Genomic DNA, 17,492 nt, shown 5'->3' on the forward strand with positions numbered 1-17,492 from the left:
GTCTATCCATGTTGCTACAAATGGCATTATTTCATTCTTTTTTATGGCTGGGTAATATTCCATTGCATATATATATATATATATATATATATATATATGTATATATATACATATATACATATATATATATATATGTCACATCTTCTTTATTCATTCATCTGTCAATGGAAATCTAGGTTGCTTCCATGTCTTGGCTATTGTAAATAGCGCTGCTATGAACATTGCGGTGCAGGTGGATGGACCCAGAGATGACCATACTAAGTGAACTAAGTCAGACAGAGAAAGACAAACATCATGTGTTATCACTTATATGTGGAATCTAAAACAAAAATGATACAAATGAACTTATTTACAAGAGAGAAATAGACTCATAGACATAGAAAACAACCTTACGGTTATCAAAGAGGAAAGTGGGGGAGGGATAAATTTGGAAGGTGGGATTAACAGATACAGACTACTAAGCATAAAATAGATAAACAACAAGGACCTACTGTATATTCAATATCTTGTAATAATGGAAAAGAATCTGAAAAAGAATATATATATATATGTATAACTGAATCACTTTGCCGGTCACCTGAAACATTGTGAATCAACTATACTTCAATAAAAAGATAAAAATTTTTAGAAATCAGTGAGTTTTATTATATGTAAATTATACTTCAATGTGGTTGATTTTTTAAAAATCCTTTAAAACACCAGTTTTATATTTTAAAACATCAACCTCATTTCATTTCTAAAATTGACATTCGGTCATCTGATTCTTGATTCAAACTTCCCGTTACTCTCGGTATCAAGTTTAAAACCTGTCCTGCTGGGCTTCCCTGGTGGCGCAGTGGTTAAGAATCTGCCTGCCAGTGGAAGGGACACGGGTTTGAGCGCTGGTGCGGGAAGATCCTACATGCCGCAGAGCAACTAAGCCCGTGAGGCACAACTACCGAAGCCCGTGAGGCACAACTACCGAAGCCCGTGCGCCACAACTACCGAAGCCCGCGCGCCTAGAGCCCGTGCTCCACAACAAGACCACAATGAGAAGCACGCACACGGAACTCGCTGCAACTGAAGAAAGCCCACGCGCAGCAACGAAGACCCAACGCAGCCCAAAATAAATAAATTTATTGTTTTAAAAAAAAAAACCAAACCTGCGCTGCTCCCTCCCTTCCTTCACCTGTTAACTCAGATTTATTCTTGGACTTTTCACTTCAACCTCACCTCCTAACACAGGCCCTTCCTGACCCCCAAGACTGAGTTGGCCCTGAGCAGTGGCCCCCACGCTGCAGCTCCGATCTCTCCTTTGCACACTATGGTGGTTTAATTATTTGTGTACTTTGTTTTCCCCACGAGACTGAATTTGTTGTCCCCAGGTCCCAGCATAGTGCCGAGCCCAGAGCAGAGCCTGAGTGGATGTTTGCTGAATGACTATTTAGGTCCTCAGTGAATGTCTATTGAATGAAAGAGGAAACAAGCGATGAGTAGTTTGGTGGGTTGGGGGTTTTCTTTGCGTGGAAAGAAAGGTGTTGAACAAAAACTTAGCAGCGGGGCTTCCTTGGTGGCGCAGTGGTTGAGATACCACCTGCCGATGCAGGGGACACGGGTTCATGCCCTGGTCCGGGAAGATCCCACGTGCCGCGGAGCGGCTGGGCCCGTGAGCCATGGCCGCTGAGCCTGCGCGTCCGGAGCCTGTGCTCCTCAGCGGGAGAGGCCACAACAGTGAGAGGCCCGCGTACCACAAAAAAACACAAAAAACTGAGCAGCTATCCAGGGGAAAGCCACATGAACAAGGCTGGATCCTGAGAGGCAGAGGAATTCAGAAAAGAGAAGACAGGGCTTCCCTGGCAGTCCAGGGGTTAAGACTGTGCTTCCACTGCAGGGGGCACGGGTTCGATCTCTGGTCGGGGAACTAAAATCCCTCATGCTGTGTTGCTCGGCCAAAAAATAAATAAATAAAATAAAAGATCACATCATTTAAAAAAAGAGAGAGAGAGAGAGAGAGAAGAAGGTGGGAAAAGATGTTCTGTGATTTGAGATCAACCCAAGCGATGGCTTGGAGATGACACATCATAGTGCAACAGGGTGGCCTAGGAGAGACTGGCTGCTCCAAACCAGGCTCATACACCGTTAATGATTATTTACTAAGCGCCAATCACACACCCAGAGCCTTGAGGGAAGTTTCGGGAAATATGGGCTGTTCCCACTTGTCTCCACATTTCACCGCCCCACACATTAGTCTCTGCCTTCTAAAGATGGATTCTGTATTGACAGTTTCTGTCTGCACCCAAACAGGCAGAGAAAACAACCCTGCTGGGGGAACCTGGCAGCAACTAGATTCACGATTGCATCTCAAAGAAGCCAGGCTGCCAAAAGGCACCAGCCTTGCTGTGACTCCCAGCACTCTGAGACACACAGCTCCCTGTCAGAAAAGCAAAGATGGGTCCAGGAGGATGGGCTCAGTCCAGTAAAGTAACATTTACTGATGTCTATGCCGTGCCGGTCTCTGAGGATATGGAGAACAGGAAGACATCATTCCTGCCATGTGTAGCCCTTAGACCAGCCAACAAACATTACCAAATGCCTTCCATGTGTATTCAATAATGTTTGTTGAGTTTTAGTTATTTAACAAACACTTACATAGCACTTACTATGTGCCAGGAAATATTCTAAGTACTTTACAAAGGTTAACTCAGTTAATCCTCATAACAATCATTCTTAGTCCCATTTTACCAATGAGGAGACTGGGGCAGAGAAAGGTGCAGAAACTTGTTGAAGGTCACATCGCTAGGAAGTAGCAGAGACAAGCTCAGACAGAGGGCTCCAGAGCTTGTGCTCACACCCCTGTTGCTGTGCCACATTTATTTTTGTAGCTGTAGAGTTTTATTCATTCATTCAACAAATATGTACTGAGCTCCTACTATGCATCAGGCATGGAGTGAGAGGCCAGGGATGCAGGGAGTAATGTCTCCCACTAACATTTAGGAAGGACCTACTATGTGTCTCAAGGACAGGACCCTGTCTCGCTCATCTCTGTGCCAGGCATAGGGTGCAACACATAGTAGGGGCTTGGTGTTTGTTGAGTGATTGAAAGTGCCAGGTATTGGAAAGAGTGCTGAACTTGGAGCCTGAGAACTTGGATCCCTCCTGCCAGGAAGGAAAATGTTTTGACATGCTCATCCATATTCAGGTATGTTATATATCCCCAGGGGCTTGTATTGAAAGAATGGAACTGAGATAAGGCAATAATGTCTTCCAAAAGAATGAAATATTAATGGTGGAATTTCAGGCATCCACAAAGAAGATAATATGATGGGTGGGTGGTCCCCAGTCACACCCTGTCATTGATTGCCTCCTCTAAGGGTCTGGGAATGGGACAAACATTGTCTGCTAAGAGGTGCCAAGCACTCCCCTTGGGGCTGTGAGTCACTGGCTGGTCACACAGGACCCTGCCGGCGAGTCGGGAGAGCAGACAGAGATGTCCTCAGGGACAAGGCAGGGTCTGTGGGAGGAGACCGAGGGCCTGGCCCTCCAAGCCATCGGGGGAGGAAGCGGCCAGCAGCCCTGGTCTTATGCCTGGGCTGGGATTGGCGTGTCTTCTCTGAGCCATCCGAAGCCGGGCGGGGCTCTCGAAGGATCTGGGACTGGTGCTGGAATCTGTATCACCTAAGGCACTCCCAGGGTCTGCTGCTAAATCTTGGTCCCCAGGCCCTGAGGCACAAGGGCAGCTGGCAGGGTAGGCTCTTCCCAGATCCACTTGGCTCAGCCCAGAGGTGGGACAGAGACTGCCATATGGGCCTTTTGTCCTCGTGGAAAGGGCAGCCACCCATAGTGTGCTGTGCCCAGGTACCCCTGACACGGGGCGCCTCATTTTATTCCTCTTTGCCCCAGCACTACGACATGAACTGATCCTTTCCCCTTTCACAGAGGAAGAACTGAGGCCCAGAGAGTGAAATCTGTTGCCCAGGGTAGCTCAGTAGGAGTCGTGGCCAGCTGTGAACTCGCTTCGTCCAAGTCTGGAGCCCCAGCGCAGAGCCACAGTGCCCTGCTACTGCCGGCTGGGGGTGGGGTCTGGCCCTCACCTCCCAACTGCCCGGCGTTTGGACTCTGGCATCAGTGGTGGCATCCACACTGATCCATGGCTTGGCCATCATGTCTGGCACCAAAACTCCTGCTAAAAGACACACACACACACTCACACACCCTCCGGGTGAGCCCTGCCCTCTGCTGGGTCTCTCCAGCCTCACCCCTTGCCTATTGCACTCCCCACTCCCTGCCCTGCTTCTCCCTCCCCAGGAGCTCCTGGGGACATCGTTAAATATATCCCAACCTCTCTGAGGCACAGAAGTGGTGCTTGTGGTTGAACTTCCCCCATCAGCAGCTAATATTTAGAATGAAGCTTTGACCTTTCTTGACCTGTGGCGCACCTTGCTTTTTCCCATGCATTGGTGATGTGTCAGACACAACCTCAGCGCCAGCTCTTCTCCCTGCAGTCGAGCGAATCACAGACGGGCAGTGAGGGAGTCTCTGAGATGCCAACACAACCAACTCTCTCTTGAACAAATGAGGAAATGAAGGCCCAGCCAGGGTCAGGGATTGGCCCCAAGTCATACAGTCACATCTACCTGTGGCTAGAGCCAGCTCTGTCCTACCCCGGCCCGGTGTGCCACTTCCCAAAGTTGAGTCTCCTGATCAGCGAGAGACCCTCAGTGTCCACCAGCGCAGACACCCACCTCTAGCACCCCTTCCCCGGGCCCCAGTGGGGGGCAGCTCCTGACCGCTGCCCATTACTGTCCCTGTTCCTGGATGCCTGCCCCCAAACACCACTCTCCTCCTGGACCCATCACCAAAACAAACATTTTCCCATACTTCATTGCATCACCAAACAATAAAAGCAGACTTCTTTTTCCTTAATGGAAGTGTTAATTTATTCTCTTTATTCTCTGTCATGCCAGCCAGCTCCACGGAGACAAGACAGCCAAGCTGAGCGTGGAGGCCAGGCAGGCAGCAGCTTTCCTGAGAGCCTGCGACTGCGGTGGCCTCACTTTCATCATTGGTGCTGTGCTCTGTCCAGCCAAGAGGGCAGGAGAGGAGCAGCTCACACCACTTCCCTGGCTGGGTCGCAGCCAGCGGGCCGCTGTCCTGACAGTCCTCTGGCTGGAAGACAAGACTTCTTCATGGGGCTGGGGTGGAGGACCCATCCCAAGGCAACAAATTAACAGTGATAAAAAGCCCAAGACTGGAAAAAACCAAACAAAACCCTGGAGCATGCCTGGCCCTGCCAGCTTGTCAGCATCCAGCCGTCCAGAGCTTGGCTGGCTGTCTTGGGGTTCCATCATATGTAGTCACGTCGTAGAAACACAGATCCCAGCAGAGAATTCGCGTAGCTCTAAGAGCTCCCTCTCAACTCCCAATGTTAGTCATTTTCAAATCCTCTTTCTCCCCCTTCTTCCCAACAAGCAGTCCGTCAAAACCACCAGCTCTACCTTCCAAATCTAACTGGGATCTGACCACTTCTCACCATCTGTACTGTTACCTCCCTGGTCCAAGCCATCATCATCTCCCACTTGCATTATGACAATAGCTTCTCACTTGCATTCTTGCCTCCCTCTGTCCACCTTCCATATAACATCCAGAGGGATCTTTAAAAATGGACATCAGATCTCTTTCTTACCCTGCTTAAACCCTCCAATAGAGAACCAATTCAAGTCCTCACTGTGGCCTACAAGGCCCTGATTCCATCTGCAAACCATGAAGAGGGTCCTCACCAGATACCAGATGTCTTGGCACCTTGATCTTGGACTTCCCAGACTCCCAAACTGTGAGAAATAAATGTCTGTTGTTTAAGCCACCCAATATGTTATAGCAGCCCAAACTGACTATGACAGGTGAGGTACTGCTAGGGCAGCCCTCATCACAGAAAACACCCTGGCCATGAAAGTCTGGATATTTTCTTTGACATGACTCACAGCAGGGAGAGACCACAAATGTGGCAGGGGACACAACACCTAAAGGGGCTGGACTACTCAGTTGAAATTGACATAATGAAGTTCAAGCAAGGTCAGTGTTGTCCTTCATTTAAGTTCCTGAAAATCAAGCATTGCAATTTATCCTAAGGAAAAAATATAGGTTGTGGGTAGAGATTTATGTCTAAAACTGTTTACCATGACCTTATTTATATTAGTGAAAAACAAGAAACAACTCCACTTCCAGCAAGAAGGGATTGGGTAAGTTGAATCTTGTAGATCTACATGATGGAACTACTAGACAGCAGGGTTCTCAGCCTCAGCACGATCAACATTATCAGCCAGATAATTCTTTGATGTGGAAGCTGGCCCGTGCTTTGTAGGATGTTTAGCAGCCAGTAGCAATTCTCCCCACTCCTACCAATTGTGACTACCAAAAACAAAAATGTCTCCAGACATTGCCAAATGCCACCAAGGGGGCAAAACCACCCTCGGTTGAGAACCACTGCTGCATATTAAAGAAAAATAATACTTCTTAATGCCATGGGAAAGCTTACGTTATTATGTTGGGTTAAAAAGAAAAAGATGAAAAATGTGTCTTCAACTATATTCATATGTAAAATAGAAAAAAGTTTGGAAGGGACCATACCAAGATGCTAACAATAGTCTTTGGCGGGTAGAATTGTGAAAGATTTTCTTTTATTTCCTTATTTTTGTGTTTAAACATTTATTCATTCATTGATTCACTAGGTATTTCCTGAGTGCCTATCACATACCAGGTATTATTTTAGGCCTTGGGGGAAAGCTGTGTACAAGAGACATAAGTACTACATAGAGTTTTGCCTTCACATAGGTTAAGTTCTAGGGCAGGGGGATAAGGGAGGAGGATAGACATTAAACCCAGAACTTGTGAAGAACAATACCCTGAATGGGGGATGGGAGAGTATGAGATACGACAGGAACAAAGCAGAGGAGAGAGAACGGGCCTGGCACTTACTACCCACTCAATGAAAATTTCTTGAATGAATGAAGAGCCCTTAAAAGCTTTTAAGTAGGGAAGCTAAATTATCTGATTTCCATTTAAAAATAATTCGTATCTGGGCTTCCCTGGTGGCGCAGTGGTTGAGAGTCCACCTGCCGATGCAGGGGACATGGGTTCGTGCCCCGGTCCGGGAAGATCCCACATGCCGCGGAGCGGCTGGGCCCGTGAGCCATGGCCACTGAGCCTGTGCATCCGGAGCCTGTGCTCCGCAACGGGAGAGGCCACAACAGTGAGAGGTCCGCGTAACGCAAAAATAAATAAATAAATAAATAAATAATAAAAAATAATAATTCGTATCAAAAAATTCATTTTGAAAAGATAATGCATATTTATTCTTATAAAAATTCAAGCAGCATCAAGGAAAAAGTATAAGGGAGGATAGAAAAATCACATGAAATGCAGCCATATAGAGTACAGCCATGGCCAACATTTCAGTGGACATCTTTTCCAGCAAGCTTCTCACTCTCTCCCCTTCTGTTCCTGCCTATCTTTGCCTCTCTTTATAAATATATAAAAACATTTTATGCAAGTGGATTCAAACCATTCACGCTGATTTGTAACCTGCTCTTTTCCTGCCCTTTGTAATTTTATGCTCATTGTAAACTTTCCACAGTGGGCATATATTACTTTTATAATCCAGAACATTAGAAAAAGCAAAAGACCACGAAAAATAAAGTGAAACCCACAAATACAGGATGAGGGATTGCTGGCTGAACAATAAGACTGTGAAGAAAGGCTTTGGGGTTTAGGTGACCACAAACTCAGCATGAATCGATGGCATAATGTGGTTTCATGTTATCAGACAATTCCCCAGCTCCTAGTCTGGGAAAAGCAAAGGGCAAGATAAACAGGCTTCTTTGGGCTCAGCTCAAGGGAACTCAGTGTCTGCTCAGTCCCCTGCCTTCTAGCTTTCAAAGTACCTACTATGTGTGAAACCAACATGATAACAGCTAATGTTTAATGAGCACTTACTCTTTGCCAGGCACTGTTCTAAGAGCTTTAAATATATTAATTCATTTAATCCTCCCAACAACGCTAGGACATGGATACCATTATTATTTTCGTCTTACAGATAAAGAAACTAAAGCCCAGAGAAGTTAAGTAACTTACCCGAGGTCACACAGCTTAGTAAAGCATTATGAGAAATACCAAGAGGAGCAGGCTATGGGTCTGCCCTCAAGAAGCTGACAGTCAAAAAAACAACTACAACAAACTCACATTAATTCATTCCACAAACATTCACCATGCAAGGAGTCCCATGAATACATCCTCTCCATCCAGGCTCAGTGGATGTTCATTTCTTCAGTCATCCAACAAATTTTTATTGAGTACCAACTATGTGCCAGGCACCGTGCTAGGCCTTTAGGAGACAGGGGTGAACAAGAAAAAGCCCCCACAGTCCAGCTTACAATTGAGTGGGCGATAGAAACACTAACCAAGCAGATAAGTACATGATCTCATTTAACGTGGAAGTAAGCCCTATGAAGAAGAATCAAGCTGGGTGAGGGCTGGAATAGACCAGTGTGGGGTCTGAGCAGGAGAGCCAGTGTAGATCATTTAGAGAGAAGGCTGTCAGGAAAGGGCTGTCAGGATAAGGTAGCTTTGGAAAAGTGATCTGAACAAAGTGAGGGAGAAAGTTTTGGGAACACGTGGGACAGTGCAATCCAGGCATTAAAGGATGCAAGTGCAAAGGCCCTGTGGCATGAACGAACTTAGAAAGGCCAAGGACACCCAAGAGATCAATGTGTCTGGATCAGAGTGAGTGAGGCAGAATTGTAGGAGATGCCGGCTGAGAGGCAGTCAGGAGTCATAACACACACGGGTATTTGGCTGCCAGGTGGGACTATATTACATCTAGGCTTTAAGTGTTTTTTTTTTTTTTAATTTATTTATTATTTATTTTATTTATTTATTTTGGCTGCACCGGGTCTTAGTTGTGGCACGCAGGATCTTTAGTTGCGGCATGCGGGATCTAGTTCCCCGACCAGGGATCGAACCTGGGGCCCCTGCATTGGGAGCATGGAGTCTTACTCACTGGACCACTAAGGAAATCCCTAGGCTTTAAGTTTTAAACAGGGAAGTGACAAGATCTGCTGTCCACTTTTGAAAGATCACTGGGCTGGAGGACAGCAGGGAAGCAGGAAAGCAAGGAGACAGGAGGAGGCTAAGTCAGCGTCAGGGGCACAAGCTGATGGGACAAGACCAGGGTGGCAGCGGAGTGCCTGTGAGAGTCAAGATTCACTACTCAATTAGCACTGACCAGACCCGTGGATGGGTTGGATGCAGGATGTGAGGGAGAGAGAGGAAGCAGGATGGTCCAAAGGGTTTGGGCGTGAGCAACCAGTGGTGCCATTTTACCTAGAAGCAGAAGACTGAAGGTGAGCAGGTTTCAGGAACTTCATCTGCTTTGAGATTCAGTGGGACTCCTCCAAGTGGGAAGCTGGATGTAAAAGTCTGGGGTTCAAGGGACAGGTCTGGCCTGAAGATGGACATCTGGGAGATGTCAGCGTATAGAGCCTCTGTCCACCACTTCAGACTGGATGAGACCACCTCGGGAGCAGGTGGCGAGGAGCCCTGCGTGCTCCAACATTTATGGATTTGGAAGAGGAGACAAATCCCAGAAGGGCAGCCCTAGAAGGTGTGGCCAGGGAAGGAGGAGGAAAACCAAGAGTGTGCAGTCCTAGAAGCCAGTGCTTGAGGCAGGAAGGAGAAAGCAGCTTTGACAAAGGCTGCTGAGAGGGTGAGAAAGATGAGACCTGAGATCGCCCACTTTGGCAGCTGGTTGCCACAGTATGCGAGCCGTCTTCTCTTTGGCATCCGGAGACCCAGAATCCCCAGTTCCCGGTTCCAGCCACAGACCCAGCAGCAGCACAAGGACCTCTCCTCTGCTCACACAGGTGTCTGGCAAAGGATCTCAAGAAAATGTCAGCCAGTGTCCTGGCACAGCTCTCCCAGACCCCACCAGGCACAGACCCCATCCCGGCCAGCATGAGCTGAAACACACATGGTGCAGTTTGCCAGAGGCCTCATCCTGCACTGTCCACCTCTTCCACGCCCACCCCTGATGCCTGAGATGACAGCCCTCCACCCAGGAGGAGTAGCACCCTCCTTCAAAGGTCGCTGTGAGGGTCAAAGGACCTGAGGGGAGTCCTTGTCCACTCAAAGGTGACAATATACACTTTGTACTATGAGCTCTGATGTTGGTTATCAGAAATTAACTCCTCCTTCCAAGGGCTTTCCTCTCCTTCCTGCTCATCCGGGACCAAACTCACCATCCACCTCTGCTCCCCCTGCCCCACCTAACTTAGCCCACCTCCTTTTTCAGGGGTCTCTTGCAATTCATAGTCTCTCCAAGTCTGCCCAGCCCTCTTCTCTTTCTCCTCATCACGTTCTCTCCCGCCATCTGCTGAGGAGATAACAGGGAAGGAATAACAGAAGTTAGAGATGATGATGGTGATGATGATGAACACCCGTATTCCCTTTCTGAGCATCTCTCCATGCCTGACCTAGCGAGACTTGTCATCTAGACTTCCCTGCAGCCACTGAGGTAGGTGCTCTCCAAGGGGTAGTGACTGTCCCTGACATCTGCAGGACAATGGCAAAGCCTACTATTTATTAAGCATTTATGACATGTCCAGTTTGGGATAAGCAGCTTCTGCTCACTCTCCTTCCAGGCTAACATCAGTGGTAGGAGATAAATACTCTTTTTTTTAAAAATTGGGGTATAGTTGTTTTACAATGTTGTGTTAGTTGCTACCGTACAGTGAAGTGAATCAGCTATATGTATACATACGTCCCCTCTTTTTTGGATTTCCTTCCCATTTAGGTCACCACAGAGCACTGAGTAGAGTTCCCTGTGCTATACAGCAGGTTCTCATTAGTTATCTATTTTATACATATTGTTGTATATATGTCAATCCCAATCTCCCAATTCATCCCACCCCCACCTTTCCCCCCTTGGTGTCCATACATTCATTCTCTATGTCTGTGTCTCTATTTCTGCCTTGCAAACAGATTCATCTGTATCATTTTTCTAGATTCCACATATATGCATTAACATATGGTATTTTTTTTCTCTTTCTGACTTAATTCACTCTGTATGACAGTCTCTAGGTCCACCCCCATCTCTACAAATGATCCAATTTCATTCTTTTTTATGGGCAAGTAATATTTCACTGTATATATGTGCCACATCTTCTTTATCCATTCATCTGTCAGTGGGCATTTAGGTTGCTTCCATGACCTGGCTATTGTAAATAGTGCTGCAATGAACATTGGGGTGCATGTGTCTTTTTGAATTATGTTTTTCTCTGGGTATATGCCCAGTAGTGGGATTGCTGAGTCATATGGTAGTTCTATTTTTAGTTTTTTAAGGAACCTCCATACTGTTCTCCATAGTGGCTGTATCAATTTACATTCCCACCAACAGGGCAAGAGGGTTCCCTTTTCTCCATACCCTCTCCTGCATTTATTGTTTGTAGACTTTTTGATGATGGCCATTCTGACCTGTGTGAGGTGATATGTCATTGTAGTCTTGATTTGCATTTCTCTAATAATTAGTGATGTTGAGCATCCTTTCATGTGTTTGTTGGCCATCCATATGTCTTCTTTGGAGAAATGTCTATTTAGGTCTTCTGCCCAGTTTTTGATTAGGCTGTTTGTTTTTTTGATATTGAGCTGCATAAGCTGTTTGTAAAAACCATATGATCATCTCAATAGATGCAGAAAAAGCTTTTGACAAAATTCAACACCAATTTATGATAAAAAAAAAACTCTCCAGAAAGTGGGCATAGAGAAAATCTACCTCAACATGATAAAGGCCATATATAACAAATCACAGCAAACATCATTCTCAATGGTGAAAAACCAAAAGCATTTCCTCTAAGATCAGGAACAAGACAAGTATGTTCTCTCTTGCCACTATTATTCAACATAGTTTTGGAAGTCCTAGTCATGGCAATCAGAGAAGAAAAAGAAACAGAAGGAATACAAATTGGAAAAGAAGTAAAACTGTCACTGTTTACAGATGACATGATACTATACATAGAAAATCCCAAAGGTGCCACCAGAAAATGACTAGAGCTAATCAATTAATTTGGTAAAGTTGCAGGATACAAAACTAATGCACAGAAATCTCTTGCATTCCTATACACTAACAACAAAAAACCAGAAAGAGAAATTAAGGAAACAATTCCATTCACCATTGCAACCAAAAGAGTAAAATACCTAGGAATAAACCTACCTAAGGAGGTAAGAGACTTGTACTCAGAAAACTATAAGACACTGATGAAAGAAATCAAAGATGACACAAACAGATGGAGAGATATACCATGTTCTTGGATTGGAAGACTTGATATTGTGAAAATGACTATACTGCCCAAAGCAATCTACAGGTTCAATGCAATCCCTATCAAATTACCAATGGCATTTTTCAAAGAACTAGAGCAAAATGTCTTAAAATTTATATGGAGATGCAAAAGACCCCAAATAGCCAAAGCAACCTTGAGAAAGAAAAACGGAGCTGGAGGGGGCTTCCCTGGTGGCGCAGTGGTTGAGAGTCTGCCTGCCGATGTAGGGGACACGGGTTCGTGCCCCGGTCCAGGATGATCCCACATGCCGCGGAGCGGCTGGGCCTGTGAGCCATGGCCGCTGAGCCTGCGTGTCCGGAGCCTGTGCTCCGCAACGGGAGAGGCCACAACAGTGAGAGGCCCGTGTACTGCAAAACAAAACAAAACAACAACAACAAAAAAAACCAAACAAACAAAAAAAGAAAAATGGAGCTGGAGGAATCAGGCTTTCTGACTTCAGACTATACTACAAAGCTACAGTAATCAAGACAGTATGGTACTGGCACAAAAACAGAAACATAGATCAATGGAACAGGATAGAAAGCCCAGAGATAAACCTACGCACCTATAGTCAACTAACTTTGTCAAAGGAGGCAAGAATATACAATGGAGAAAAGTCAGTCTCTTCCACAAGTGGTGCTAGGAAATCTGGACAGCTGCATGTAAAAGAAAAAATTAGAACACTCCCTAACACCATACACAAAAATAAACTCAAAATGGGTTAAAGACCTAAATGTATGACCGGACACTATAGAACTCTTAGAGGAAAACACAGGAAGAATACTCTTTGACATAAATCACAGCAAGATCTTTTTTGACCCACCTCCTAACATAATGAAAATGAAAACAAAAATAAACAAATGGGACGTAGTGAAAACTTAAAAGCTTTTGCACAGCGAAGGAAACTATACAAGACAAAAAGACAACCCTCAGAATGGGAGAAACTATTTGCAAACAAAGCAACGGACAAGGGATTAATATCCAAAATAAATATTCTTATTACATCCATTTTGCAGGTGAGAAAAGGCTGAGTTGTTAAGTAAAAGAATAAGTTGTGGATCAGAGTTCAAAACTGAGTTGGAGGGGGCAGGGAGAAACAGAGGCAGAGAGACTCAGAAGTACCTGCTAACCATTGTGCCACCCTGAGAAATGCAGGTGCGGGGGTGCATTGTGCATCAGGTGGGGGAGCGGGGAAACACACAGCTCCATTTCCCTGCAAGCCCTGCCCTGGAGGAGGGATCCATGGATCCGTGGCTTGTGGCACAGGGTGGGCTCCTGGAGAGAAGTGAGGGGCATGGGCACCAGTGGTGACTTGAATGTGTCCCAGCAGGAATGTGGCAGCCCTTGCATTTTTGTGGTATGAGGTAGAAATTTGAAACAATAAGGAAAGGAAGAAAAAGTGACAGAAACAAGAAAGAAAGAAAAAGCAAGGAAACAATAAAATGTTACCATCTTGCAGGCACCAGGCTGGGCAATGAAACCGCTAATGAGCCCAGGTTCACGGATCCCAGCAACTAATTCAAACCAGACAGATAATAACCCCGGAACGCCCCTGTCAGAGCACTGAGAATGCGCCCTCAAAGCAGGGCTGGGGTTGGAGTCCCCCGCACACCCCATGCTGCCCATCCATCCATCCAGCAGCAAGGCTGCATCCAGCCAGGGTGGAGGGGAGAGGTGGGGCAGTGAGAATATACTCACCTGGTCCAGGGAGACATCCTGGTGCCTTCTCGCCAGGGAACCATCCAGAGCATCACTGGAGGCCAGCTTACCCACAGCTCCACCTCTCCCCATTTCAATCAGCATTTCATGTTGGGGGATATAGATCCTGCTAAACTTTTAGGGAGCTTTCCCCCGATTTGCCTATTTTTGAGCATTTTAAAGTTTTTTCTTTAGCTCACTTTTCATCAAAGCACTTGTTCATTTGAGTAATCAACTATAACTGTATTTTGATCATTTTGCCATGAGTTTACTCCTTTCTAAGTATCTTGACTTCCTTTTAGGTATCTTAGAAGCAGGATAATGTAAGGATGCTGGAGGAGGGTGGCCTGGGTTTGAACCCCAGCTCCACCAGTACTAGCTGTGTGATCCTGGGCAAATAATTAACCTCTCTGTGCCTCAGTTTCCCATATTTAAAATGGAGACAATGATAGTCTCTACCTTCTAAGGTTGTTGCCAGAATTAAATGAGAAGATACACATAAAACACTTGGCACTGGGTAAGCACTCAGTGGATTTAGCTGTTTTGTCTACTTTGACGCATTTTATTGATTTGATTACTCAATTATTACCTGAACATTTCCTGAAGTCAGGTGCTGTGCTGGGAACTAGGGAGATAATAATGAATGTGACAGACAGGTCCCTGCCTTCATGGTGCTCCCTGTCCAATCGGGAAGGCAGACCAGCAAAGAGGTGGTTGCAACACAGTGTATTGGGGGTAAGGGAGCAGAGAACCTAACAAAGGTACCCAGTGAGTCATAAGAAATCAGAGAAAGCTTCATGGAGGAGGTGACTTTCCAGTTAAGACTTGAAAGACAAGCAGGCATTAGCCAGTATAGAGGGACTTGGTACCTCAAGTAGAGGGAACAGGGTTTGCAAAGGCTGAGAAGCATAAAATGCCTGGATGCTCTCAGAGAACTGCAAACAGCACTGGAAAGTTAGTTGCATGTGAGGGGGACGAAGCAACTGACCAGGCTATGGAGGGAGCCAGGTGCCAGGCCACAAGGGGCCCCCTAAACCTCAGATGCTGGACTAAAGAGCTTGAACACTATTCTGAGGTTGGTTTGAACCTTATTTTTGAGCTTCTATTTCCTCATTTATAAACCTAGGATATCTTGCAGAGCTGTTAGGAGGAAATGAAATGATGCGGATACTGTGCTTTGCACAGGGTCTGCCATGTTGCAAAAGCCCCGCACATGCTAGCTGTAGTGAATATTGTTATTCTGATGGAACAGAATTCTTATGAGACTAAATGAAATAATGTAGGCAAAGTTCTCAGCACATAATTAGAGAGCATGGCTGTGAAGAATTTGAGTTCTGGAGCCAGACTGGTTGGGTTCATACCCTGGATCCATCCCCCAAGAATGGTCAAGTTACCGCACCTTTCTGAGCCTGTTTCCTTGTCTATAAAATGGGGACATTAACCCCATAGCGCTGTGAAGATGAAGAATGCATGTAAAGGGCCTAAGTGTTCCTGGCAGATGCTAAGGGCTCAATGAAATTAAAAAGTTGGCAATTATCAGTGCTTACTCATTACAAGCAGCATCTTTGCACCCTCCGCCAATTACATGCAACGTTTACAACATCCGATTACACACAAGACTATTTGAATAAATAGTTTATTAGTTGCCAGGGTTTTTTTTCCAGATGGGGGAATAAATCAAATTCAAATTCCACTGCTTTTTCAAATTGGGTGAGGTTCACAATCCCCTTAAAGTTACTGCGGAGTTAGTAGGTAAACAGAGAGACCTCTGCTAGATGCCAGGTCCTCGACATTCAGTATCACTGGTCCGTGTTATAAACAACGAGCACCTGTCCTGCACCTCACATGTAACAGAGGGCTTTGGCATCCACCATACTTTGAGGTGGGGCAACATCCCCACTTTGTATTATGGAGACGGAGACTCGGGGAGATCACGTGGCAGCCAGCACTCAAACCGAAAGCCTGTGTCCTGAGTCAGGCTATGTTCTCTCCGTGGCCACTTTTCTGAGCCGAGGGCCGATGCCTTGGGAAGGAAATGGTAGGGTCTTATCCCACCCTTTGTCAGTTTCCCTCTCCCCCATGCGTTTTCACTGCATAAGAAAGTTCCATTTCTCTGGGCTTCAAAGAGCAGCAGCCTCTCCTCCAAATCCTCCATAGAGCCTCCCTTTGGGGTTGGATTAAGTATTGCTTCTTCCCATGTTCCTGCAGAAACTACGGTGACCTGTAGATCAAGGAGCTGGGCAGGATCACCTACAACCCAGCTTTGGGTGCCCCTGGGCCTCCCAGAATCAACTGGAAATATTCCTTCCAGTGTATGAGGTGGGTGCTAGAGTCCACAGTGTAATGAAGGTGACAAAAGAAATCAGCGGACCAGGGGTTAACTCCTGACCTGTCATGAGAGGTCACTGCCCTGCTTTGAGCATCAGTTTCCCCATCTGGAAAATGGGGACATTAATGTGTTGCCTCACCTTCCTCATGGGATAAGGTGAGATTGTGCAACTTATTATAAACCTCAAGGAACAATGTGCTGAAGGTCATCAGCTGACTGAACGCAGATAATAAGAGTGTCTACTCTGTGGGGACAAAATCACAAGAATTTCTTAAGCACTGAGGGCTAAAATTCCTCACATTTCCTAAGCCGCCGTTGACCCGATGCTCCAGTTCCATTGCACTCTTTTGATTGTCAGTGACAGACAAAGAGGATTGAAAGGAAGAGAGACAGACAGAGACAGACAAGCATTAGAGAAAAGAAAAAGGCTGCAGGGAAAATGACAAGACGGGAGGGAGATGGAGGAACAGAGAGCGGCCTATGACAATTGGAAGGCCTGAAAACACTAACACAGAAAGAGCAAAAGGCGCCAGAAGAGAAAGTGAGGAGCTGGAGAGACCAGCTGTGAGGACAGGAGAGGCTGAGGCTGAACGAAGAGAGGCTGGGGAAGCCAGGAGCAGAGGGTGACGGTCAGAACTGGCCAGGGCTGGACCACGGGGGCTCCAAGACGTGGTCCTGAGTGATGGGGGAGAGTCAGAAGGTGAGTGGCCACCGGACCAGGACTGAGTGGCTCCTTCAGCTTCACGGCTCTGAGTTGGGTTGAAGAGAGTCTGTGCTCCCCAGACCCCACCAGAGAAGACCATCTGTTTGGTTCCTGCTGCTAGACCCTCCTCTTTACCACCAAAGTCCAGTCCAGAAAACCTGTGTCTGTTGACCACTTAGACATTAACCTTTGTACATTAGATCAATGATTTCTAGAAGGTCACAACAGCATGGCACCTCAAGGCCAGCTTGGCCAACCCTCCCACTCTCACTGATGAAGTTTATTTGAGGCCCAGAGGGAGGGAGAGCTGTTTAAATCACAAAGGGAGATAGAGGCTGTCCAGAAGCATCACCAAGCCTCCTGGCTCTGGAGGAGAAGGGCGGAGAATGGATGGGGGTGGAGACTGAGGAGAGGTCTC

The sequence above is a fragment of the Mesoplodon mirus genome (genome assembly GCF_964341445.2).
Source record: "Mesoplodon mirus genome assembly, chromosome: 3".
Lineage (NCBI taxonomy): Eukaryota > Metazoa > Chordata > Mammalia > Artiodactyla > Ziphiidae > Mesoplodon > Mesoplodon mirus.